General features: G+C 45.8%; 1 long non-coding RNA gene across 1 annotated transcript; it reads right to left on the bottom strand.

Moving 5' to 3' along the window:
- Positions 1-19,609: 19,609 nt before the first annotated feature.
- On the bottom strand, positions 19,610-24,709 carry LOC125184827 (uncharacterized). Its single transcript, XR_010827775.1, has 3 exons — positions 23,675-24,709; positions 23,422-23,588; positions 19,610-23,343 (listed from the first exon to the last, which is right to left on the bottom strand). It is a non-coding gene; the product is annotated as an uncharacterized lncRNA (long non-coding RNA).
- Positions 24,710-25,251: the final 542 nt, after the last annotated feature.

Below are 25,251 nucleotides of genomic sequence, written 5' to 3'. Positions count from 1 at the left end.
GAAGAAAAAAAAAAAAAAGGCAAACATTCATAGGGCATTATGTCGCTGCTGACAGAGGCAGTGTGGGCACCCAGATGAAAGGGATCTGATTAATGATAGCACCTGAGATAAGTGGCACTTTAACCAACTTTAACTGTTGATGTACGATGACATAATGTCCCCTCCAATTAATGACAAGGATATAAAACACCTGTATTTAGCAGAGCAGATGTTGCTTTTATGGTTAAATGCACAGAGAAATTGACTTCCAGAGGACCAACGCTAACTTCTCTATTATTTGTTTCTCTATTTGTTGCGCTGTATTGTGATCAGGAATGAAACGTGACCCCACTTGCGAGGAAGTAAGAATCCGTGCTCTTCTTTAGCAGTATTTACAGGTCATCTCAGACTGGCTGACGGAACGGCGCTGTCTTTGCAATTACATCTCTCTAGGGGCATCTCTGCCAGAGGATCTCGAAGCAACTTCGAAACTGCACTGGAGTTTTGAGGTATTGCAGCCCCGTCCTAACTGGACACAAAAGCATTATGCAGGCTTTATATAGTCTGCATAGTCACTTTCTTTGTCCACGAAGGGAGAACTACCTCTGAATCCAGCTAACATCTCCACTTCATTTCTAGTGACAGCTATTTCTGCCATGACCCTAAGGGAGCCAACTTAGTCAATCATATGCTCACATCTTTCTTATGCAATTCAGTTGCTGTTTTTGTTTGTTTGCTTGCTTTTTTCTCAGAAAAAAAAATACACAAAACAACAAACAAACAAACAAAACACTTGTTAAGAAAATTTCCACCAAGGGCAAGTAAGGATAAAGGACAATTTATCTGTGGGATGAGGAAAGGATCCTACCTTTCTCTCTTGGCTTTGCAAAGATTTTTGAAGTGTTTTCTTCACATTAACCACACAAAACAAGAGAAGGTGTTGCATTTCTCCATTGCTTTTCATCTGAGAAGATTCCACAAATACCAGTTATCGGCATGCCACCCCGGCCCTGGGTGACGAGACCTGGGTGGGAGCAGAGACAGCCTGGGTGGGGGGCGTGGGCCGTGGAGGCACTGCAGGGAGAGGAATACAGAAATTATCATTCCCCTCTGCCTCCTGCGCTAATGAGGAGCTCACACTTCCCAGGACTGCCTTCTCTGTGTCTCCTGAGGTTTAAAATACAGTAGCTGCATATGGGCTCGATGGAGGGTTTATTTATAGAGCAGAAGTGTTTCCAACTCTTCCAAGATCACTGCAAGTCTTACAATATTAGACACTGTTCTTAAAGTCCCAGCTTCTACACTCCTGGTATCTCATGAGGATCTAAGATTTCAGCAGGTAGATGAGAAGCCTCTAAGCCTCAGGGGAACTGACAAATACTGCAAAACATTTCCTTGAAGTAAAAAGCCTGCGAACAGCCCTTCCTTCCTTCCCTCCTCCACAGATGAGAGATGGAGAACCATCGACCAAAGAAGCAACTCCTGGCTTTTCCTTCAGCCGTGAGCTGCGTGTGGCCGTGATTTTAATGCCTGTAATTAGCAATGCCAGGCTCTAACTCTCTGTCAGCCATTTCCAGGCAGGCTCATCAGGGACACCCCTTCGACGTTTCGTGTCTAGGAGCCGACCTCTGAAAGCAGTCACCCTCCCTGCTTATGCAGGACCGGGGATTTGCGTTTCATGGGGAGCTGCTGGGAGCAAAAGCCAAGGCCATTTTATTCTATTCTATTTATTTATTTATTTATTTTTTGAATGAAACACTTAGCATCATAGAGATTGCAGTAAAATCTCTTCTAGTATACTAATACTATGTATTTATATACCTTTTTTTTTTTTTTTTTTTTTGTAGCTGCTAACACCTTGAAGATGTCTGTATGTGTCAGGTGCCCTTAGCACAGTAAAAAACCACCAAAGAGGTGTTGTCCCAGGACAGCGGAAGAGCATCAGTGCAGTTGAGGATGCACCTCATTATCAGGCCACTTAACTACTCACTTCACTCCTCGAGGAGCTCCTCTTCCCCAGCTGTGAAATGGGATGAAATGTTCAGCACAGAAACAGGAGAAGAACCTGAAGGAAAGAAGAATATCAGATGTCCTCTTCCCTGGACGTGGAGGTGGACAGATGAGAGGCCGACTCGGGGAGCTGCCATTTTGCAAGTGCATTGTATGAAACCTTGCACATTGCTGTAGCCACATACAATTACAGAAGATCTCATGAGAGCTGATTCTTACCACAGAAAATAAAGACACTGGGTTGCTGTCTCTTGTTTTATTGCCACCATGATGCAAATGAGCCCAGAGGAAATACAGAACGGCATGACACAAACTCCCAAATCTGCAGCTAAATTTACAAAAATCCAGTGTAACTGAGAAAGAATCAAAACCACTCCTGCAAGAGGAAAAGGGAGGTCACTCAGGAGGTGCAAGAGTGCCTCATTCTGGTGCCAACACAAAGCCACTCTGTTGTACGAGGTCCGGGGCTGTACTGGCCACGTCTCACAGGAATTACTTTGTGTGAGGCATCAAAGTTGAAGTCATCAATGACACATTTTTCTGTTTACCTTACATATTATTTCACATCTGTCTCCATAACCCTGCTTTCATTCTAACACTGAGGTCTTCAAATAGTGTTTTCAGATGCTAAAATATATCTCAGTAGGTGACTGTACCTAAAATACGGTGAATTAGCATTCATCCTAGAGAAAAGAAAAAGAAGAAAAAAAAGAAAAAAAGAAGCACTAAATCTATGTTGTGGAAAAGCTGACTACAGCACTTATAAGGGCTGTCGTGGCCTGTATGGGATTGCTATAACTGATCCCAGTTTTACAGCTGCCTGTTTGTTTTACAGATAACCCCACTGAGGGCAGAATCTTTGCATCTAAAGTCAGCCGTGGAAGTAGGATCTTGGGCTGTAGGTTTGAGGGTAGGCACCATCTCCTTCTCTTGTGTGTGGCAGTTGGCATGAAGATAATGACAGTAAATCAATGTATTATTGGCTCGCTGTATATAGAAACAGCTGGCTTTACTTCCTCTAAAATATCAGGATTATTTGGGATATTTTGTTTGCATATGACCTTTTTGCTTTTATCTGACTCATTTTTTTAAGTTTCAGGTCAGGGTCTGGTGAAAGACTTGCCGTTAAAGAAAAGGAGGTAACGTGGTGCTCCAGGGTGACTTTCCGTGTGTGAGCAGCAGCCCAGTACCACGTCCAGCAACAGCACAGGGAAAAGGAGATTCTTCTTGTTTTTCAAGGCAACATGCTTGAACACAGCACATACACACCCAAGACATTTCTGTAAATATTTGTTGGCCAAATAAAGTCTTTAGAACTGCTTGCATTTCCTTGGGTAACTTTGAGTGCTCTGTGCTGTCTGCCCCCTGTTTTTCCACACTAGTGAATCGCTCCCCCTAATATCCTGGATTTCACTGGCATTGCTTTTGCCCCTTTAGCCTTATTCTGTATTTAGAAATTAACTAGTAAAATTAAAGTTTCTCTTCCCACATCTCTCCCCTGGCAGGTGACAGGTAATTAATTATTCACCCTGCTTTTCCCACCTTCCTGCCACGCAGGAGCCGGGTGGCTGCGTTTGGCCCTGGGGGGCAGACACCTCCTCTTTGCTGTCACAAGGCATCTTGTCGTGGCTCTGAGAAGAAGGCATGAAAGGAAAGAAACATTCAAGCTCATAAAGAAGGAACGCAAAATCATGTCCAATTATCACAGCTTTCCTAAAGATTCTAAAATATTGCTTCCATAAGTCAGTCTGAGACAGAGAATCACATTCATTTTATCCTCCTGAGATTAGAGAAGAAGTTCAAGTTTCTGTTCTAGATAAATAAGATTTCCTTAAAGCAGTTTAACAGCTGCAACAAAAAAAAAAAAAAAAAAAAAAGGAAAGAAAAAGTGAAGACATCCATTTTCTGCAATCAGTCGTACAGTGGCAGGTGCAAGTCAAGGGGCATGGCCTTTAGCAGGACCCAAGGGTTGGCCAGAGCATTGCCAATTAATCATCCAGTAAAATGCACTTGACAGCTTGGAGAAGTCTCCAATTCTTTTTCTCATGATTGCATTGCTAATTTGGTCTTTAAACTTACTACGAACAGGCAAGACTTAAAGAAAAGCTGTCATGTTTTCTAAAATATTTTTTTTTAAAGGGAAGCTTCTCTAAGTTGGTTCAGTCAGTTACAGCTTGCAAACTGCTAATATAGCTCAGCGAGAAAGCATTTGAAAAAGCATTTCACCAGTGATGGGTATTCTCCATGGTGTTATTCTATATGAGCTAACAAACATTTTCTTTTACGCATGATGTCAGCCCCTCTTTTATTTCATCCACCTGTTTTATCTTAGGCTAGGCTGGCGAGAGCTGGTGCCTGAAGGCACAGTTTAGGTGCCAAAGCCCGTTCAGAAAGGGCACATCGGCATGCCCTGCTGCCTCAGGGAGGTGCAAGAATGGGGCTGAACGTGGAAACCACTCTGCCCCAAAAGCCTCCTGGCTGTTTTTCCGCAGGCTGAAAGTTGAGGCAATCCCATAGGCTCAGCAGCCTGTGCTGATCACTGATTGCCACGCAGGAGGTGACGCCCCAGTATTGCTCTTCCAGCACAGACATAACTTGGGTATTGCTCTTCAGCTTGATGCCGTCCCCACCATGCTCTCTGACTCCTGCAGGTCCCCATCCATTCCTGCATTGGACAAAGTTAACATTCACTGCAGGTCAAGGAGAGCGGCCATCCAGAGCATTTACAAATCAAACAGAGTGACTTAGTTTCTGAAGAGAACAGTGACAAGAGTCTTATAGCCAGGAGACGAGCTCCAACGCGTCTGACAGCTACAGACTGAATGGATGTGGCAGTGCACCTTGTGTCCCTTTAAAACTAATAAATAATAATAATAAAAAAGGCAATAGTCATTTCTGTATTAGAGTTGTTATCATTATACTTGAGGTGAAGAGGGTGATGGAGAAAATGCAGTTTAAGAGTCAGATCAGGATGACACTCCCACATGGGAGGGGAAGGGACCAGAGTTATCGTGGGGTGCTGCAGGGTGGCACCACCACTCCTGGCTACTGAGGCTCAGCTCACGCCCAGGCGAGTGCTCGTCCCTCTGCGCGCGAGTACTGGAGGCGTAAAGGAGGCAGAAAGCTGTCCCCAGCCTCCTCTGCACCATCTGCCCTGTGGCGGGGTGCGCTGGGCTCCTGCACATTGCCGCTCAGAAATGCAGCGTGTGTTCATGCGTGTCTGTGTGTGCACACGTGTGAGTGTGTGTTCGTGTGGTTGTGTTGGTGCCCATGTGCATGCAGTACTCCACACCCAAACCATTACATTATATTGTGGGGAAAATCCGTAAAGCAAAGACATGACCTTGTGCTTACAGCATTTAGACAAAAGCACAAGAGTAGCTTTTTAGTGTGTTTTCCTATTTTCTCAAAATAGTCAACTTGTTTGTTTGATGCCAACATCTCACAGACCTGAACAGCTCACTGGGGGATTTGGGCATGAGTTGGCACGTGTTACTTCCAGTTTATGTAAGGTCTTACTGCAGTTTCTATTTTTAACCACGTTAATAAAAAGGATTGTTCATCATTATACCAGCTTAGCAGACACAAATCACATGCCTAGGCAAATCTTAAGGGGAAGTAAGGTGATTCATTCCATTAATCCTCTGCTGCACAAAGTCACAGTAAATCCTGGTTCTAATAAGTGGGTTGAAGGCTAAGACCTTAGGGTTCCTCTGTCTAGCTTTTGGCTCTACGTGCTTTTGGGATGTCAGATTTTCATTTCTAATACACATTATTTTTTCTCTCACCAAACTAGAACGAAAAAAAATAAAAAAGAGAACAGAAACAGGGCCCTCTATCAACACAGAAGACTGATGTTAAATCAGTAACAGACAAAAATTAATAATGTGCAGTCTAAATAAGCATTGAAAAGTTTGAAAGCTTTTTTTTTTAATTATAAAAATAAACATGAAAAATGTTTTGTCCTAGAAACTGAGCCAGCAGTGTTTTATCTCAGCAGACTGCAGCTGGACAGCAAATGACATGAGATTGTATTTTGGTTCCTCTACTTCAAGTGAAACATTATAGAGCCAAGTACATGCAGAAGCTGTGCTGGCAGTGTGAGAAGAGGAAATGCAAGTGTACGTGAAGTTAGCGGGGTTACTCGGGTGCAGAGCGGTGAATCAGACGCTTTCCTGTAAACAGCCAGGCAGTGCCATTTGCACAAACACAACTACTGTCAATGACAGAGAAATTTTTAATCTGAATGAATTAAGAAATATATGTTCTCCTTTCCATTGGCACCCACTCTGTCTCGATGTATTTATGGTCTCTCGTTCCTAAAAAACATATGCTCTTCAATGAAAAAGGCAGATGTAGTGGATTACAAGGAAAATAAAAGCTCTTGAAATATACTGAGGATGTCAAGCCCAGGAGGAGCTGTTAATATTTACTTTGGCGTCAATTCACAGCAGTGATTAGGTAACTTGAGTGTTGTCTCAAAGAGAATGTTAAAGTACATGCTAATGTACATAATGTACATGTTAATGACGTCCAAGTTGTCCACTCACCTTTCAGCTTCACAGTGAAGCTGTCATCTCCCTGATATCTCTCATCAGGACCTACCTCCACTTGGAAGACTGAGTAGTGATGGGTGTATCACCCAGATAAGTCCATAACACCAAAACTAAAACTTCCTTCCAATTGTGGATGCTGCTACAGCAATATAAAGGTACCTGGAAAGGGAAATGAAATAAACTGTGCTGGTTGTAGACAGTTTTATTTTGCTGTGAAAGAAACCTCATCCGTGTTTGGGCTTGGATGAGATTATAGAACACAGCACTATTAGGAAGAATTAAGAAAATTCAGAATCTGCTGCAGATGACACGAAAAGATTTCAGAAAGATCTGCAGGACATCAAAAGGTCTAAAAGCCTTTTGTCATATGGGGATAAGTGGGTGCCAAGCCAGGACCCTGTGGCCATATCCTGCAGTGTCCCGAGCTGAGCGGGGCGCTCTGCTCACCCCAGCAGGCTGGTTTCCAGGCCTGAGCTCGTGTCCCAGCACAGCCCCTCGCTGCCGACATGGGTGTGCAGCGGCCAGCTCAACGCCGGGCCCTTACCTGCTCTGGACATGCCTAGAGCGGGCTGGAGTGAAGATGTGGTGGAAAAGTGACAGCGATTAAGGTGTTACGGGTGGACTGGTGAGCACCCGGCTGGTGCAGGCCACCACTGTGCATGGCACCTGCATGGTCAAGGGTCTTTCTGCAGTGATTCTGCCACTCTTCTGTGAAACCAAGTAGCAGGAAAGAAGAAAAGCAAGGGACGTAATTTATCTTAAAGGTCTCTTATAAATCCCCCTGCTCATTCCTTCAATCAAAAAAAAAAATAAAAATCACCAAGACTTAAACCACTCAACCGCCTGTCTGTTACTCTAACATTAAGCATCTTATATTCAGAATTAATCCAATAAAGCGCAGAAATTTGGAGTTAAGTATGACACCCTGTCTTTAAATCAGACTGCTGCATTAATAGAAAGGTGCAATTAGGTAAGCAGAGGCCTGAATGCCACGTTGGAGCTGTGCGCCACTGCTAGGCCGCAGCGCCAGGCCCTGCCCGGCCTGCTGCCCTGCTCCGGGCAGGATCCCAGCTCCTCGCGTCCCCCCGGCCCCTCTCCCTGTCCCTGCCCCTCTCCTCCCGCACACATTCACACCCGGGGTTCCCAGGGCACTCTCGTCCGCTGCCACAAGTGGAGCTTCTCTGAAGAGCCTTAAATAAATGGATAAATGCAGCGCCTCGGCTGCTTTGGCACTGGCATGAGGTGGGGAGTTTGCATCTCTGAGCTGGCTGTTGCGCCCCGGCCCAGCAATGATTTTCATTGTTTTTGAGAGTCAGGATTAGATTAGGATTACATTTCTCAACCGAAAAAAAAAAAAAAAAAAAGGGAAAGGATGAAATCTGGGATTAACAGCTCTGGGCAACAATCTAGGGAAAGCTGTTGGTCACTCAAAGGTCTTGAACTTTAGGGTAATACAGAGATTTTGTAAAATTAGGAGTTTGAAATGCTGCTTGTAGCAGTCTGTACTAGGCGTATGGCTAAAACTGTCCTAATCTCTGAGATATCCAAATCCATGTGAAGAGCTGGAAGATGCCACTAGGCTCTCCCCTTTTGCCATAAAAATACACAATTTTGAATGTGAAGAAATAACAAACAGCAATACTTGTGTGGAAATAACAAAAAGCGGTGCTGCTGTTCAGAAAAGCACGCCCTCACTGTCCATCCCATGCAGTCAGTGTGCCCAAAGCTGCTGAAAATTATTAGTAAAAGCCATGGACTCTTGTGTCACAGGTGATCCCAAACCACAAACTAAAATGCAATTAGATATTATTTCCAGTTTCTAATAACTTCTCATGCAAACATTACACTTTCTTTAAGGCCGATAGTCAGGAAGCACCTTGTGGCTGCTGCAGAGATTATGATAACACTCCAACCTGTTTTAAAATGGAGGGAAAGTGTCATTATCAAAATGTCATTCTGGCATGCTTGCTGGCTGCTTTCATGTCTTTGTGCTGCCTTTAATAACAGGAAAAAGACATCTGATGCATAGGGATAGTCTCCCCTACCTGTTTCCACCCTGTTTTGAGCCCGTGCAGGCTGGGGCATGGCTTGTGTCTCTGCACGTGGGTATGGGTGCACTGCTGGAGAGAACAGTGACCCTGCTGGGCAGCAGGGCATGGATCTCCGTCCCCAGCCCATCGCTGACCCCCAAACCAAAGGGCTGCGGCTGGCTGCACAGCCCACCAGAGGGCTGATGGATGGGTTCCTTCGGTGGGCACGACTGCTCTGAAACCCACGTGCTGTTACAGCGTCCCACGTTCGGCGGATTGACCATCATCTAAGCATGGAAACCCCCATCTGCCTCATTGCCTCTGATAGGAAATGTAACATATTGCCTGATTCAACATAACGATAATGCAATAATAATAAATAATAACATTACACTCCTGTTGTCTTACTACCGAGGTTCAACGAAAAGGGGAATTTTGCCAATATCGCTTGGCTGGGAAATGAAGCAGAGAGCGTTAATAGCAGAACCATTAAGTTCTCTGCATAAATTCAGAAGTGACTGGTCCTGTATGGTAATGTCACGGGAACGGGCACAAGGCAGGTACGGTTGCAGACATATCACTGGGTGTCTAACTCCTCCAGGCAGCAAGCAGGCTCGGTGGGGAGCGTGGCTGCATACCTGCTCGGGGAACACAGATGGATGGCATCAAAGCCATGCATCTTTATTAGCAGCCGTGGTGCAGCATCTGGAAATGGAGCAGGAAGGTCTCGATAATTACTGTGCAGTACCTGTCCCTGGGACAGGTGTATTGTTCCAGGGTGTTTCCATGGCTTGTTCGAGGCTTCCTGAGATTGATGGAAATCATTACACTTTTGTGTAGTCAGCAGCCTGGTATTGATGCCACATGATTTGGTTTGTATGTTCTTCAGGGGGAATGCAGACCAGAAACTGTGGAAAAAACAAGGGTACTGCTTTGTAAACCTGTCACTTGCAGTAAATGGGGGGTGGTGGTGTCAGATTTTTATATTTTATAACAACCTTTAAGACTTTCTATATCAGGACGTGAAGGAAAGTTAACTGGAATTAATAAAAGGTGTGAATTTGTAATGAGTTAGTAAATTCAGGCATTGTAGAAGCATGTGCATTTGGAATTAAAGTGACCTTAATCTGATGTAGCTTGATTTTCTGCAAAGCGGGGTGAGTTAGACTGAATTAAGGCAATTTTAATTCTAAGTAGGGTGTGGTCAGATTCTCATCTAGCAAGAGCTGTGGTTTGAGATATTACCACCTTCCCACACGGTTTTACTTCCTGACTCCATACTCGGACATTGCCAAGCCATGGCATTGCAACTGCTTTTGACCATGTGTCCTTATTCCTAAAAGTGAGGTATTAATACAATTTACTAATTAATATTAATATGCCTTGATTAATTGGCAGAGCCAAAAGGCAGTGGGTGGAGCGAGGGGTCACGAGTGGCTGCGGGGCAGGCAGGGGGCCCTGGCACGCCGGTGGGACCACAGGGTCAGGCAGCCCAGGGGATTTCTTTTGCGGGCTAATAGGTATGTCTTTGTTTTGAAATCAAGCTAGCAAGGAACAGGCAAATTTCTTCACTCCAAATGTTCAAATTTATACCTTAAAAGTTGTCTGACAGAGCAGTGAGTGACGTGGGGAGGGTATGGAAATCAGAAGGAAACAGAGGGGACAGTGAAGGAGAGCACGTGAGAACTGAAGTCAAGAAATGCGAATGCTTTGGAGGGCCAAATCCATCCGGTTGGGACTGATCTCCTGGGTCCCAGCAGAGCTCCAGTCAAGGAGGAGTAATGCAGGCTTCACAGGGAAGAACAATGCAAAATGAGAGATCTATTTCAGAGCTTGATTTACGGCTTTTACTTTGCTTTCTTGGAACAAAGGATTCCATGAAAATTCTGTGCTGATGTTCTTACTTCCAGAAGGGTGCTAGTGATTTTACTAGCTTTTTTTTTTTTTTTTTTTTTAATAAGTTACATACAAACATTTTTCAGCTCTGGCCATGCATATTAACAAATATTAACAATTAATAGCAATTACTGTTATTTATTTTTTTTAAATTTTGAGTTATTCCTAGGTAATAGTGACGCTATTGACCGATTTCAAACAAACTTTCAAACCCCAGGCGTGGGGTTGTGCCGGGGGATGGCGGGGCGCCTGCCCGCACGGTGTGCTTTGGGCTCCTAATGAAAACATATTGCCGTAGTCAGCCAGTTACTGCTGTGTGAGCAGACGGAAGGCTAATAAGGACATTATGGGGGAAAACATATATGAGTCAGGAAGACGCATTCTTTTCCCAACATATAAACATCCCAGAATGATGAAGATGTCTGCCATTCCCCGATAACTACAGGCTGTGCATCAAACGCAGTGCCATGGACAGTAATACCATCCCCATGACTAATGCCACAGGAATATCTAATAGAATCAGGTCCCAAAATATCCCTTTTTTACCTGCATTTTTTGTACCTCATATTTCCATCCTGTCATTCCAAGCTTCATTTTTCCTAATACAATTTAAAAACTTCCTGATATGATTATATTATTCATTGTATCCTATTAGTGAAAACAAAATTACTCAAATGAACCTATTAGGACATGACAGAAAACTGCTGACATGATGGAAAGTTTCGGGGGTTCTTCTGGTCGGATCCACCGAGCCATTCCTCTCCATTACGGCCGGCGCTCCTGTCACAGCGCGGGGGGTGCGGATCCCACCGGGCTTTTGGCAGGTCCAGGGCTCTTGTTTGGGTGGGCACGAGGCTTGGGAGCCCAGCGGGGCAGAGAGGTGGGATCGAGAGCTGGGTGGCCCCGCCGAGGCCAGCAGAAGCCCTGGTGGGAGCATCGGGCCTGCTGTGCCGCTGCGCCCTCGCCACAGTGACGAGGCCAGTGACGAGGCCCTCCGCCTCCTCTTCCCCGAGGAGCGACAGCCTAAGAGAATTAGAGGAATTTATCCAAGCGCTACAAGTTTAACGTCCCTTTTCCCCCGTCAGGTTCAAGGATTTAGAGCAAAAGTTGATTCAAATGAGCGTAAATTGAAATATTAACTAGGCGATGCTTGCAGGCGGAAGGTAAATGTCGTGGCGCCCGTTGGACAGACAGATTAAAGGTGACAGCGAAGGTGAGCACAGCAACACAACAACTTCTGGAAATAGCTGATTTGCCTGAAAATCACCTGTGCTGGCTGAGAAACGCAAGAGAAAAAGGCATATGCTGTAACTACTTGTGACCCCTTCATTGCCAGCAATAATGGCACAAACGTTTCTCCTTCTTATTCCTGCCCTCTGTTTTTTTAGGATTTCAAAGGCTGAAATCCGTATTTTATTCCACGGCTAAAAGGCAACGCACTCTGATTACAATACTACCAAAAGGAGTATTATAGTTACGGAAAATAGCAACCATTGTGCTTTCCTTGAAAGTTGCTTTAAAAGATTTAATTTATAGTTTTGATGATGAGTGAAATTTTTTTACTTAAAAAAAATTAATCAGCTGTCAGTGCTGGAAATTTTAATTCTCTATTCACTAATGTTTAATAATGCCATTATATAATAATACATTAAGAAGCAAAATAAGACTACCCACTTCATTTTGCTTTGGTCTGCCTTGAGGACTGGCACTTGAATCCCACAGATGAAAGGCTAATACTTTTATCCCTTAAACTACTCAGTCAGCCCCTGAAACTAAAGGACTTAAAGAAGAATAATTGGCTCTTTACAGAAGAAGAACAGAACAATGTGCTCTCTGCCTCTCAAGTTCTGTTTTGCATCTGTCTCCATATTCATTTCTTTGTACAAATAAATTAAATAATGCTACCTAAAGAATTAGATCACAAAAATGTTCTCTATTTACACTTTGTTCAGAATTAATCTCCAGATGGCCATTCTCCTATGTCTGGCCGACGAGGTAGAGAAGGTCTCGGCCCGTGTGAACCACGGCGGAGGATGGAGGCAGTACTGTCACTTCGTCTTTGTATGTTTTAATTGTAAAGGCATCGCAAGCTGATGTCCACAAAGAACAATGTGAGGACAGAGTAGCATTTGCTTTGAATAGTCTAAATTTGCAGCACTCAGAGAGAGGAAGGAAGCAGGAGAAAATAGAGGCAGAATTGTATGGCCAGTCTTCATTTGTGTCCTGAGATCCATAAAGGATGCTTTCACTTGGGAGAGGACACTTGTGCTCTCCGTTTTGTCTCGGCAAGGGCGGTCTCAGGCTCCTGAGCGCTGGCTGTAACAGCACACACTCGCCAAACCTTGATCAAGGCTCAATGCCAAGAGGATTTCATCTAGCTGAAGCAAGAATTCAATGTTCACTTGAGCTGAAAACATCCCCGTGCTGTGGCCGGCACAAGGTTATGAACACTTATGTCCTACTTAAACCCTATTTTGAGACTGTAAATGTGACATAAGTGCTCTGCAGGATGAATAACAATCTTCAGCACAAAGGTGAGATTCAGCCCAGGTTTTAGGTATGTTGTATCTATTTTTTTCTGCTTCTTGTTTAAGTTGCTGCATGCACTCGTTGTGCATTTGCTCTTTTTGCAAGCTAACTTTCCTCCCCTTGAAGCTGCTCCCATCGCTTCTGTGTCCACAGGCATTGCAGCTCCCTCCTTATTCACCTGATGCGCCTAACAAGCACCATTGGCTTTGCCAATGAAGCTTGCAAGTTCCTTTTTTTCCACAGCTATTTGCAAATCCATCATGTAGATCTTGCATGCTTGGTTTGTAACTTGGCCATCAGAGCTTGTAAAATCTTTCAGCCAACAAATATGCACACATGTGCAGTAACCTTGATTTAGGATTTTAATCTTAGGGATGTTTATGTAAGCAAAGACACATTGCACTTTGGTTGCCAGTGAACTTTAAACATATGTGAAAGTATAAGGGCATGTGTAACTCCAAGTGTGTGAGTAGGCTGCTGAAACTAATCACATTATGGAGTTCCCAACTGAACTCCACGATAGCAGCACCCAGTGGATTATATCTATCTTCACAAGTCATAACTGATTAAGGGTCAGATGGGGAGACAAGCTGATGTTCTTGCAGTTCGTCCTTAGCTGTAGAAAAGGATACAAGGCTGAGAAGTCCTCCCTGCTCGGGCTCAGATGGCCAGGGAGGAAAATGAGAATCTCTGCTCGGCACTCACAGCCCAGAGTTTGTCGTCTTAATTAGGAGGGAGGATTGCTTCTTTTAACACAGAGCTGAAAAAATGCTGCATTTCTTTCTTAACAGGACACTCTCCTGGGAAATTGTTGCCTCAGGATCAAATGTCATCCCTGCCTTAAGAAACAAGAATACAGCTCAAACTCTTAGGAAAAAAAAATGGTAAAAATACAGGTGTGATGTCTGTGTAGCTCGGCTTTGCCCAGGCACTTGACCAAAGCCTAAGGAGCTCAGCTAGGTAACAGGAGCTACAGAGCTGCATGGTCCAGCTAATACACGCTTCTTTATAAAAACTAATACACACTTCTTGTGGCATGCTGGCTGTGTCGGCTGTAGCTGCATGGCAGAGCCCTGTGTGCGCCTACAGCTTCACACAGGGTTGTAAGGAGAGCCTCAGCCTCCTCTGCTAAGCTGTCCCAATTTGCATAGATTGATTAATTAACTGGGTTGAACACAGAGTCATCCCCACCACTTCAGACTTACAGATTTGGGAAAACATCATCTCACGGGGGGGGTCCAACAAATATTGCTGCATTTCATGCAACATGGAGCAGGAGAGCCTGAAGTGCAGCAAATGTCACAGGGTCTCCCCTGTGGAGCAGGAGCAGGCACTGCCTGGGGGTTTCCACTCCAGGGCAGAAGGGATCTGTGCCTGCTGCAGTGCACACCCCTGGGACGTGTTTGTGGCTTTCCAGGGTCACACATGCTTTGGTACACATTTGCTCAATGGGGCTGGCTAAGGGGCAGAACATCTGCTTGGGGAATCCCATCAAGGTGCAGGCATGAGCCAAGACCACCAAGGCTTTGGTAACTCTCCAGCAGATGAAATTTAACTGCGACACCATCACCAGGACCAGACACTAGGAAGGCTCCAGTGCTCCCGAGGCCAGGCAGTTCTCTCCCACGCCTCTTGGGATTTCTTTATGGTGCACTGTCTCCCATTTTCTTTAAGCCTCCAGGACTGTTGGCTTCCCTCTGCCTTCTCTGGGCTGTCTTTGCCATTCGCGTGCTGCCAGCAGCTGCTGTAGGGCCCGTGGGCAGTGGGCTCTGGGCTGAGGTGGGACCCCCGGGCTGGGCAAGGTGCTGGGCTGTGGGGCTGGCATGTTGCTGTCCAAACCACGGGTGACACTAGTGCGTGTGGCCACACCGTTCACGGCTAGAGCCCGCCACGCACACGTCGGAGCGGGCAGAGCCCCGCGGGGTGCACGAGCTCCTTGTTCTGCAGCGGGTGGCGGTGGCAGGTGGGGATGCTCCTGCTGAAGGCATGGGAATTGCCCGGGTGCGCAGGCAGAAGGAAGCATGGCACTTCTCCGGGAGGCATGTGTCTTTAAATTCAGCCTGTAACAAATGCAGGATTTCTTTTTGATATTAAAAAAGAAGTAGAAAGTCAGCTCCCAAACCCAGATTTCTAGAGGTCTAAATCTGAATTCCCTCTGCTCAAATGCTTCTGTAATACTACTTGATTTCTCCAAAGCAATCTGACGGCATGTGAAAGTTATTCTTATTTTTACCCTTCTTACCCATATGAAAAAGGAAACACAGTCCATTTGCTGTAAGCCCCTAAGCATCTGCTGATTTGTCAGTTTTATTTAGTTAAAATGGATTCACTTTTGCTGCAGAGAGGACCATTTAGACAAGCTAGCTGGAGAAAATTAGTTCTACTTTACCAACATTAACTACCCTGATTGTACATTAATTTAGATATGCTTTGTGACATGTGATATGTCCTGGCAGAAATATTTGGGGAATTAGGCACTTTGACATTTTAAAATTAGTACAGAAGGGGTAAAGGCAGTGTTTGTTGGCAAAACTATTTCTGCACCTTGAGTGTGGGTATTCTGTGTGAGCTGATGTTTAAGGTTATTTCACTGTTTTTATTTTCAGCTCCAACGAAAAGTTCAGTCCAGTAAGGCACTGTCTATGAGGTGACCCTGCAGCCCCTGCGAGCTACAGACGACAACATTATAACCCATCCTGCCCTTTCGAATCTCTCCCAAGCAGGCAGAGCTGCTAGAAATGTGCCGGTTCTCTAATCCAGGAATGTTTCCCGTGGAAGTGCCTTGGTGAAAGGCTTAAATGGGGGCACAGCTGCTGCCAGGGGCAGCGGACGTGGCCCCAGCAAAAGGGAGGAGGTGAGAAGGTGTGTGCTCAGGCAGACCTGGCCTGTCGCGCTCCTCCCTCGTGGGATTTTAAATGTATTTATGAATGCATTCCCATCTTTCCTAACCCCCCTGCCCAGCTCTCCTGCGCTCTTGCCACAGCCTGAGAGCCGTGTTTCAGGGTGCTCAGGAACCACTTGTTCTGGGCCGCGTACCATCAGAAAAGCCGGCCTGCCAGCTGGGTTCCCCTCCCTGCGGTACCTGGAAAACGCAGCGGCGCTGAGAGCGCTGTGGCTCGAGCGCAGCTCAGGACAGCGAAGTCAGCGCTGCTCGGCTCTGGCCGTCAGCTCCCAGCCTGCTTGCGGGAGCTGCTGGTGAAAACGGGGCGAGTTCCGTGTCTGGGTGCCGGAGCCCAGCCTGGGAGAAGAGCAGCCCGCCCGCTGCTGGTGTTAGCACGGCGGCACCTGTCCCCGCAGCTGTCCTGGGCATGGTGCGCACGTTGGGACTGGGGTCAAAAGGCGCTTCTTGTAATACCCACGGAATGCAGAAGGCACGGCACGTGGGAAGGGGACACACGCTGTGCAGCTATAGTGCAGTGTAACATACATTTATAGTGATTAAAGGTATATTAATATTACTTATTAACCTCATTTTTTCAAAAATGCATCTATTCAAACGTCAAAAGTACAGGTGTGCCCATACTGGCTTCTGCCAAACTACTCGTATGTGAGAAGTTAGATAGTATCAACCTTTTAGAGCCTCACATCGCATTTAATCCACTGGTTTTCTAATATAAAAGAATTAAAAGGTTAACGTCTGCTAGCAAGCATTTCCCCTGACCACACTTTTCACAGCTCCTTTTTGCAGTGAGGACGAACACCATGCGACTGGCTCAGAAAAAGCCAGCATTGACTGGTAATAATGCAGGGACGTGGCAGCCCTGCTCTCAAGACCAGCTCCCGCAGATCTTTCTCCCCTTTTTCAAGCCTTTTCTCCAAATTCACGTGACCGTGAACAAAGGGCTTCAAGGGTCTGGTGAGCCGTAAGTTATTTGCAAGCAATATAAAAGTAGTGATAAACCTTTAAAAACAGCTGTAGAGCATTTACCACATAAAACAAATAGATATAAACCGTGTACGGATTTTTTTCTTCTTTCCATGTATGCTTTTTAAAGCAGAAAAAGCCTGCCTAGGTAGCTGGCCTTTAAGCCTTCAATTAATTGAACAAAGATTTTAAAATTGTTCAATTGGTTTCATTAGGAAGTGTATAATAGAATAATAAAGTAAAACAAATGATATAAAGCAGACCCACTAATTAGCTCTACATGATTGATACAGCTTTGGACTAGGCATTTGATCTCAAACAAAATGCAGTTCCTTGTTAAGAGGATTTTTAATTGATGTGCAGAGAGGTATTAGATGATGTTGGAAAATAATTACTCAAAAGCTATTCATGCATTTGGCTGAACATAACAAATGAAGTTTGGGCTCTGGATCTGGCGGAGTGGACACATGCTAATTAATAATGAGAGGAACAAGCATCTTCCAGTAGTTTTTAACCCAGTGTTTACTAGGAGATTGCTTAGCAATTATGCACCATAATGAGGTTGTCATCTAAACAAAATCAACATTACTCAGATGTCATTTGAGATTGCTAAATGTTGCAGCCCATATATATATGTTCAATTCTTTTTACAGATGGCAATATGTTATTAATCAACAAGAGCTGTTGCTAGCTATCCAGCTGCCGTGAGCACGCCGGTACGAGAGGCCAGCCACGCTCCTCTCCTCGTCTCAGGCTGCAAAACATAACGGCATCAGAGTGGCAGAAATTCTCAGATTTATTCTGAAAACCCCAAGCGTAGGTGTCTGTTCAGCAGGGAAGCAAGAAGGACCTACACACTCCTCCTCCTCCCAAAGCTGGCAAGAGGGATGCCCTCTTGCCTTCACACGGAGGCACTGACCGGGCACCGTGAATCCTCCCTGATAAGTAAGTAGGCTTGTGCAGGTTCAGTTGTGTAGATACCGTCTTCAGTTTTTAAAATCCTCCTGGTCTGGGGACCTTCTTTGTCTCAATAATGCTGCTTAACTTTTGTCCTGTGGCTTGAAAACGCATTTTGTCCTCCAAAAGATAAAACAAGACACTTGCAGAAACCGGAAAATAAATCAGCAGTATCTGATTTGAGCTTCCATCAGTAGGAGTGTGTGTGTGGAAATATTTTCTTCCTCGGTTCTTCATTAGAACTACCAACAACGCGTATGGGGTCAGTTCTGAAGATACAGGAGGTTGGGCATTACTGAGATGCAAACTAAAAGGGAATTATTCTCTCTTTGGACACTTCTCCAAGCAACCATAGAGGGTGGCTCAAGAGAAGAGCTCCTCCTTTCCGAGGCACACAGCTTCCAGTTCACGTCCCCGACAAGGCACCACGAGCGTCGGTGCCCTGGTACCACCGCAGGCCGAGTTTGATTTTCAGCGTGCATTCAGTTAGCTTCTGTCAGGCCCAGGAGTGAGATTTCTTCCTTGTTGTCTTTCAGTTGCTTCCAGGTTTCTACGTTTGCACACACACAAACACACGCGTATATGCATTTACGTGAATGCACGCGCATGTGTGTGTGCACAAATAAACCAACCTTGTCAGAAAAATAAAAAAATCTGAATACGACCGTGCAGTCGTATGGCTGGCTGCACTGGGAAACATAAGCTCCATTACAAGCAGGAGCCTGTTGTTCGCAGGACTGATTATTTAAGACAACTGTTGTTCCTGTGCGGAATCCTGTATGCGCTGTGCAAATTACATTACTAATTTACTAGCCGGCCAAATGTTACTCTTTTGTAACGTGCCACATTCCCCGTAGCTCCAGACAAGCGCTCCGCAGCATCCCTCTCTGGCAGAGAACTTCTCAGTTGATTTCGAGAGCGGTGCCAGAAGTCTCACTTTTCTACTTCAGATAAATTACTCTGACACTTCACAGCCATGGCTTTATATTTTTACTTAAATGTGTGTTTTGTGGGTGAGAGTGCGGCGTGGTTTGAACAGTTGTCAGAAGTTTTATTTTTGGAAAAAAGACAGATAGTATTTTGTGAGATAATTAAGAGTTTGTGAAGTTTCCTCAAGAAATGAAAAAGGCCCAGGCCATCATCTTCTGCTCCTATGTGCATGTTACACTCAGTTCCTCATTTGCCACCTCCTCCTCCACTAGTTTATGAATCTGTTAATTAATGGTGTTTATTCTCCTCTCAGCCTGGCCTGAGAAATGGTTTTATGATTATATTATTAGGAAGTGATGATAACGTATGTGAGAAAAGGTATTTTTTTGTACGTAGGCTTACCAATCGCTATGGAAACAAGCAAATATTTGCAGACCTCGGATACTGATTAATACCTACTGGTGATTCTGGCTTTTTAAAGTTACTGTCTGGATGTGAAGAATTTCTTGAGAGTATTTCTCCATGACAATTTATTTACATGTGTAGCAGCCTCATCAGAAATGACTCCGGTAATTTCAGGCTCCATCACATTGTAGCACTTTCTGAAACAGCCATTTTATCAGCCTGTGACTGAAACACAAGCACCAGGATTTTTTTTTTTTTTTTTTTTCTTTTCAAAAAAAAAACAACTTTGGTTCACATTTTGCTGAAAACAGTTTTATTACACAAATATTTCTCCCTGAAGGGAGGGGTGCAGATACATGCACTGACTAATAGTGTGTCGTTACGGCAGGATTGACAAGGCTGGGCTGCCAGGAGAACTGTTTAAGAAGATAAACTCCGGCAGAGCAGCACGAGAGTACTTTGCCAGCAGCGAGAGCCAGGCCCCTCTCCTCCTCCGGGGAGAAGAAGCAGAGCAGGGACCCCGGTGCCTCGGCCCAAACCTTGAGTAAGGAGGGAGGAAGATATGAGAGGGGAAGGCCAGGTTTATCTTGATGTATGAAACTTTGTAGAAGTGTCACAGAACTTCCTAGAAGAAGAAACTTTCTTCTGAACGAGCTGTTGGACATCTCCACTAGAAGAATATCCTGATGAAACATCCTGTGGAAGTGTGGTTTTGCAAGTCATAAAACCATCACGGGATTCTCTCAGCTAGAAAGTATAAAAATAAAACTTCTTAGTTAGGAAATTCTTTACTCATTTCAGTCTTTCTAGAACATTTCAGTCTTTCTAGAGAATCTTAAATTCTTACCTCTTTCCCTCTGCACGCTTTTTCAAAAGAAAATAAATAAGCATATTTGTTATTGGATTTGAATGACTTTGATTTCCATGATGCTATTGTAAATGGGATTTGAGCTCTTAAATTATTTAAATATTAAAAATACTTTGGGAGATAGACAAAATGCAATATCAAGGGTCCCTCTTACTGAACTATGATCTTGGCCAATAAATTACAAATCTTCTTCAAATTCTTGCTCATCATAGCTCCACAGTGACTCACATTTTCATGAAATCTTCTTTGGTTCTGTATAAATTCATGGTTGGTAAAAAAGCTCGGGCAGCTCTGGAAACTCGGCCCTGCTGTATGCGTGCAAAAAGGGAGGAAGCACCATGGGGACCACCGCGGGCAGTGCAGCCACCACGCCAGCACTGGAGCCAAGCTGCTAGCAGATGTCCATTGGTTCAAGGACGGCACCCTCTCTCCCTTCGGTCCCCACATGGTGCTGAGCCGCGGGACGCATCCTCCAGCCCTCCAAGGTGCAAAAAGCTGAGGTCTTCCTGCACAGAGAACGTCAGGGCTGGGCGGGAGAGACAGAGCTCCGTGTGTTGCTTGATGGCACTGGGCTGACGTGCAGCTGCATCCAGGGGTGGACCACACATGTCCGCTGTGGGTCCGAGCTGGCTGGCTTCCCCCACAGCTGGAAATCGGGATTACTCAGGAGCTTCTGTGCACAAACAGCCTCATTATAAATTTTGGTATGAAAGCTGCCTTCAATTTTCTTGTAGCTCAACCATGGCTCAAGAACCAGAAGTTGGCCACCCATGAGCTATTTCTTCAAGGCAGGTGGGGCTGGGAGATACGCAGGCTGCAGCAGCGGGCAGCGAGGCAGAAGGAAATACGAAAGGTAGAAAGTGAAGGCATGGTGATCTGCAGGGCCTTGGGGCATCACTCTGAACATCTGCAGGCACCTCGGGCAAAATTCTGTCCCTGCTGAAGTAAATGGAAAATCTGCCGCTGACCTCAAAACGGCCGGAATTTCGCCCGGGTGTTGCCAGGCGGCGCGGCGCGGTGTCACGGTGTGCGTGCTGCCGCACGATGGCTTTGTCCCACCACGGGCACCCTGCTGGGGCCTCCCCACCCGCGGCAGCTCGCGGGGGTTAGCAGGGCTGGGGGCTGCGAGCACGGATGGAAAGGGAGCAGAAACACCAGAAAGAAGAAGGGTCAGAGGTCTGCAGTTTTCCCTGCTCCGTTGTTTGATGGGGATTTTTCTTCTCCAGGGAAAACTATTTTTAATCCAGTTGGGTTTCACAAGTGAATACTTTAATAGTTGTGCCCGAGGTCCTTAGTCGGTCTTAATCTATGTTACAAAACCAGCAAACGTGGCAGTTTACCAGAGGGCTGGTTGAGGGAGGCTCACAGCTGAAATCACAGGCCCAGTACCTCGGCTCTGGCTGGGACAGGCCACGGGCGCTGGGAGCCCCCAAAATGCTGCCGTCCTGTCACCAGGGGTGGCAGTCCAGCAACTCTGGTGTCGTTCTGGAAGGTCAGACATATGGAGAATGTATACACCAGGGCATGGTTTTGAGCTCTTTTACGTCCTAGCTCCTTTCACTTTGCAGAGGTTTGTGAATTGCTTACGTAGTCACTGAGGTGGTGGCCTGAGAGCAATTCCTTGAGAAGGCCTTGTTCTCCCCTCACTTGATGAATATTTTAATTTTGTTGTGAAATATGCAATGCTTTGCCTCTTCATCTCTTCCTGTGGATCTTGAACTTTTTTCTAAGTAATAACTTTGGTCCTGAAATAGCCCTGTGAAGGGGCAGACCCCTTCCGCTCTGGACAGAGGAGAAAACTGCAACGGAGGAATATTAAGGCCTGAACTGTGTTGTTGGTAGAAAGGATGTTGGACACCTCGGCAGCTGAACTGCAGGGTTAGAAACAAAAGTACATGGTTAAACATATAAATCTAAATCGTGCTTGTAACTACAGAATAAGTGACTTTAACCATATAGGTATTTATTGCATAAATATTACCGTAGTAATATATCTGATGATTTATCCCTTCGTCCTGACAAATTGCCCTTAAATGACTTGCCCGAAGACACTCGTGAAGTCCATCTGCCCAGGAAGAGCACAGCCTGGCTCTCCTGAGCCCCAGTCCCACGGCTTAATGGCAAGACTATCTTTTTCCAGTCAGTAGCTTCATCAATCATCATTTAAGTCAGCCCGATGGTTGGCTTTCTAAGGCCATTCCCGATGATTTATTCCTCCCCTTCCCTCTGCAGCAGCGTGCAGCCTATGGCTTCTCAGTGCGGGCAGAGACGTGCCCTGTGCCCGTCATTCCCTCGGGCCCGCACGAGGAGCGGCCCGATGCTCTCAGGAGGCCGGTGGCAGGAGCCTCCCATGGCCGTGGCCGCGTGCCCCCGGGTGCCGGCAGCGAGCGGAGGCCCTGCCACCGAGCGGTGCTGGGGCAGGGCCGAGGGAGGGAGGCGGGAGGCTGCAGGGGCCTGCAGAGCTCTCGCCTCACTCAGGGCAGCGTCTCTGTGAGTCTGGAGGGCTGCGGAGGGCTTGTGTTTCGCCCTCGCCCAGCTGGTGAGGTTTCTGGCCATGGGAGGCATGCAGGGACTGATCACACCTCGCGTCTGGGCTCAGAAATCCCCTCGGGCTGCCCCTGCCGAGGGGTCCCAGCTCCCCACTGCAGTGGCGTGCATGTGGGGTGGATGCTGCAGGAAGGAAAGCATGCTGCAGGCACCTCAAATTGACTTGGAGAACATCAGTGCCGGTTCTCAATTTCCACCCTCAGTCCCACTGGCTTCCCTTTCCCCTCTGCTTTATCTGGTGTCAGCCCAGCACCTTGCTTGTCAAATATGTGTGTCTCATGTACCATCTTCTGCTACACCGAGTCTCATAATTCATCCTTATTCTCCAATTTTCTATCTCCTTTCTTGTCCTTTCTACTTAGGATTGCTTTTTATGTGGTAATTCTATTTATTTCCACGCTCGGGTTTTCTTCTACTGATTACTCCTCCGTTAAAAATCACTCGTGTTAATTTTTCCCACATTAGTGCTTTTAAAATATGACATCTCTGTGCATGCCCTTGTAAGAAGCGATACAAAGCTTAAGTCAAAACATTAATGGTAGGATTTTCTTTGCATTGATCTCATTCTGCTCCCTCTAAAATCGATGAGACAGAGCTAGGCTAATGCTGAGCAATTCTGAGAAAAAAAAGTGCCTCTGACTGTGGGAGTAATACCACGAGGTTTCTCAGTGTGTTATTAACAGTCCCAGCCCCTGAAGACAACTGATGATAAAAGCATAGCGGATTTTAATAACAGCAGGGTAGAGCTTCTAAATATGACCTCCAGAGACCCTGAAAAGGAAAGAAAATTGATATACTGCAATACAGTCATACCTGGAATCCTTTTAAGTGGGGGGGTACCACACTTACATTTTTGGCAACACCAAAATCCCAGCCAAGTCCCTGACTGTACCGGCTGTGCACATTTCCACCTGCACTTCTGGGTGCAGATCAACTGTAAAGAGCAGCCTGGGGTGTTTTTTCCAGCAGCACCAGGTCCTCTTCCCTTCTGCCTCCAGCAGCAGACCCACAGCATCCTGCAGAAGAGACGGGTTCTTTAAGCAGGAGATACCCGACGTGTAGCTTTCATTTTTTTTGTGACTTCTCATGGAAAGTAGCATACATCCGTAGCAGGGAGGAACCTGGAGGTTCAGCCAAGGGACGTTCAATTGCTGTGGCAACCGGCATCCTGGAAAACCCACCTCGTCCTGAACCCCACGCCTGGGCTCCCAGCTGAGGGCAGAACAAGCCCTGATGAGGAAACAAGTCTTTGCCTGAATTAATTCACCGTTAGGTCTTCACGATCATTATTTTGAGTGCCAAGTGCATCACTACAAGAGGATCAGTTTTACCTTCTGCTTTCCCGCTTGCCTCTGCAGCATGCATCAGCGTACATGCATCACAATATTGATAATAGCATCAGCTTGGTATTTCACTTAGCAATGGTCTGCTTCCCTTAATGAAGCAGTCCCCAGCTTCTTCATTTCCTCTTCTTAGTAACCAGATTATTGACTTGTAATTTGTCACAATGATATAGCTTGGTTCCTAAATGGGAAATGTTTAAATCAAGCAGCAATTAATGCATTGTAAAGCACTTCAGGTAATTGTGTAATAAGCAGCACATTACCTAGAGTAGTAACACTTTTTACAGCTAAACCAGCAGGAAAAATAATGGTTTTTGCCAGGTTATTTTAGGGTGTGAAACATGCTGTTGTGGAAAGACAGTGTGAATCCATATTATGCAGAAATCAATGGATACCCATCTTTTCAGACTACAGTAGGAGCTGTGTGACAAGGGCACAACATTTTTCCTAATCAAGCAGGTTACGTGAAAGCTAAGAGTCAAGCTGAGCTTGCTATATCCAGCTGTACTTTGTTTGCTACTTAATGGAGCAGGTCATAGTTATAACACCCCAAAGAAATCAGCTCGTCTCAGCCTGAGGAGCACAGAGAAAGTGTTGGAACTCCAGCGGCTCTGCATTAAATCACTTCTATAGGTCATCTGCAGAGAGGGGACTCAGGGAAATAATAAACCAGTGTCGTTCTTCTGCTGGTGTTTAAGACTTGTCCCCACGGGAGGGAGTGTCTGGTTTTAGGTTGGGGAAAGCAATATGGCTAAAGAAACAGTTATTTATGTGCTATACGGTTCTTGGCAAACCATCAGACACCGGGTTTGCAGCTCCCTCTCCTCTGGATACAAGGAAGGAGGGTTTGTAAAATAGGTTGGCGTGGACAACAATCCCCGGGGCAACAACCCCCGGGCTGGGCTGCAGCTTGGTGACTGCTCTTCCCACCCGTCCCCTCGTGCTCTTCCCACCCGTCCCAGCTGCTCAGCTCTCGCTGCCTGGGCTGGTCCCAGGGACAAAGCCGTGGTGCCACCCTCAGCCCTCTGCACAGTGCCGGAGCAGCTTTCATTTCCTCCGGGGCACGAGGCTGGGCTGCAGGCAGGGCGCCGTGCGGCTGCCCCCCAGCGAGTCCCGCTGCCTGCCTGGCGCTCTGTGCTCCGCTCCCTGTCTGCGTGGCCTTGGAGCAAAGATGAGTGGGAGAGAGACGATCCGTAATTCTTTCCCAGCAGTAAATTTCAAAAATGTCATTTTTGAAATTCAAAATTTTAGGATTAACAAAGCACATGTTGATCCTTTTGTTTTCAAGGATTTTTTATTTTTTTTTTAATTGCATTTTGAAGAAATATCTGCAGTA

This window comes from Anser cygnoides, chromosome Z (assembly GCF_040182565.1).
Source record: "Anser cygnoides isolate HZ-2024a breed goose chromosome Z, Taihu_goose_T2T_genome, whole genome shotgun sequence".
Classification (NCBI taxonomy): Eukaryota; Metazoa; Chordata; class Aves; order Anseriformes; family Anatidae; genus Anser; species Anser cygnoides.
Note: the sequence above shows the minus strand (reverse complement) of the source record. Positions and strands in the feature narration are given on the sequence as shown.